Source organism: Montipora foliosa, chromosome 1 (genome assembly GCF_036669935.1).
Source record: "Montipora foliosa isolate CH-2021 chromosome 1, ASM3666993v2, whole genome shotgun sequence".
NCBI lineage: Eukaryota > Metazoa > Cnidaria > Anthozoa > Scleractinia > Acroporidae > Montipora > Montipora foliosa.
The window spans coordinates 59,690,394-59,692,893 of record NC_090869.1 but is presented as its reverse complement, the minus strand read 5'-3'; the positions used below and the strand labels follow the sequence as shown (position 1 = coordinate 59,692,893).

Sequence of the window (2,500 nt, the reverse complement as noted above, 5' to 3'; positions counted from 1 at the left end):
TGGGACGGGGTTTGTTTTAGCTTATATTTGTTTTTCGTTTTCATTTTCTTTACTCTTCTCGTCGCTGTGCCCGGGGATGGAGGACGCACGTCACAGTATATTAAGGTGATTCCCTGGTTTTGCAATGCGCATCCTTACTGCGCATAATTTCTTGCGTTGTTGGCTCGCGCATTAGGTCTCTCACATTGATAAAATACCGTATTTTCATTGAAGTCAACGAGTACAGTGACCAACATTTATTATTTCGTATTTTTGTGAGAACGGTGTCTTCATGGAATAGTAAGCAACCCATCAGAGTATTACTCCATTCGGTTTTGTTCACGCAGCTATATTACTGATTATGAAGCAGATGGCAAATGTGAGGTCGGGCAAACAAGCCTACCGTGTTCGGTTGGCCGATTTCCAGTGTTGGCACAACCCACTGTCAGCGCACTGTTACATGGAATAGTAAAAAAAATCAGCAAAAATCTACGGCCAATTTTTTTGGCAGTTTTCCTAAAATTGTATGGATGGAGCCACTACAAGTCGAATAGCCCACACTCGATTTAAATCTATTTTGGAGTGTTAAGAACTCACAAAGGCATTAATATATATTTTTCAGGTATGTTCATGAATTAACCATACCATAACACGAGGCTCTGCGTCATGTCATTGATTACATTTGTAGAATCGAGCTAAATTTGTCCAACATCGCAGATGCGCGGCAATTGTACATGTTAAAGTGGTTTAAATAGCCGTGTTCGTCAGCGTCGTACCATGGAAACGAGCGCAGTGACCTCCCTTTTTTATTACTCGTGGATATATCCACGAGTTTTGGTGAGGTTCTTTATGCAAATATTCACTCCTGCGTAACCGGAAGTTCGATCTAATAAGCCAATCAGGATGGATAATCACAACACAGCTTAGAAAGCTGTAACTTCCTGTTCGCGTGGTTGTGCGCCGCCATTGCTGTGTGCCGCTTTTATACTTAAGTGTTTGAGCACCTTCCGCTGCATTTAGAAGCAAGAAACGGAAGAATTAAAGAAATGGCTTTCTTCGAAGGAGAAGCAAAATATTCTGAACAAGTACAGATTGGTGCAATTAGTTGTGCACCGCCTTTCACTGACCAATGCGAAGACTTTAATACGTGTAGAAATGGAATCGACGGACACATGGTGAGAAGACAGTGCCTGTTCATCCCCTAAGCTCACTGGGGATAAATAAATTCCATTTGGAAGGTGACTGCCATTTGGAGAGTAACATCGAAGCTATCAAAGAATACCAATGTTTATCAAAGCTATCACGAAGTTCTGCAAGCTATGAGTCATCAAAGCCACATGAATCACAGGCTCCCCAAGCTGAAAATATGTGGTGTATGCGAGAGCTTGTGTATATAGAGAATTGTATGGGAAAATCACCGATCGTACAAAAATTGTGTAAATAACTATCTCATTTGAAATAACGTTTTCCTTTCTCAAATGTGTGACGAACTTGTCTCTGGTGCCGAGTTTAGAGCCATTCTGACGCCGTTTAGTGAAGTTATCCGGAAACCATTACTAAAAGAATAGGAATTTCGAAAGACTCGGTCACTGATTATGTAAATCCGTACCAATCTCCTGCGATAGAGCAAGGGCTGAGGCAGTGCATGCTCCCCGGGACAGAGAACCTTCCAGGATTAATTCCTTCTAAGAAAAAAATCGAGCTTGTTTCAGAAAGACAAGGTAATTAGAAAGTGTATGGTGCATTATTTAAATAAGGACGTACCGAGGTCGTCTGAGTTGAGAAAGTGTTTATCTCTTGCTTTTGGAAAATATTATATCTTTATACCTAGACCGCAACTCAGACATATTAAAACAATCTTCGAGAGTTGGAGATTCTAATCGTCATTTTTATCTTATTATCCGCAGGACTGCTAAACACAAAAAAGACTTGTGTATTCAAGATCAATCTGCTACTACGCATTCGACAAAATTGAACCAACAAAATGAAAATTATTGTCTATCAAGAGAAAAGTTATTGATATCAGGAGACATTAAATCGAACCCAGGCCCTGTTGCTCATGGAACGAGTACACATACAGCACATACAATACTGAGAAATCCTTCTATAGCACTGTTGCAGGCTCGATTAGCTCAAAAAGGATTGAAGGCACTAGAATGTACCTCAGATGGTTAATGCTTCTTTTCTTCTGTTGCCCACCAGTTATACAATGATCCTTCCTATCACATGAATGTGCATGCTGCTGGAGTTGAATCCATCAGAAACAACCGTCCAAAATCTATTGGACTCATTACAGAGCAATTGCGCGTTTGTTGTCACAGCAACATACATGGTGTGATGCACTTATTGTGCAAGCAGTTTGCAATGTATTAAATGTTACTATACGTATAAATGAATCCACTGAGGGGTGGGCACCAGTAACTGTTATCAGTCCTGTAAGTGGACAACAGGGAACTACTGTGAACACTGGACATCTAGATGGAAGACGCTATGTTTCAGCACTTCAGTTAGATTATTATAA

General features: G+C 40.5%; 1 protein-coding gene across 21 annotated transcripts in view; it reads left to right on the top strand.

Moving 5' to 3' along the window:
• LOC138003020 (uncharacterized) overlaps positions 1-2,500 on the top strand; it is a 33,500-nt gene that overhangs the window by 10,366 nt on the left and 20,634 nt on the right. The window lies entirely within an intron of this gene.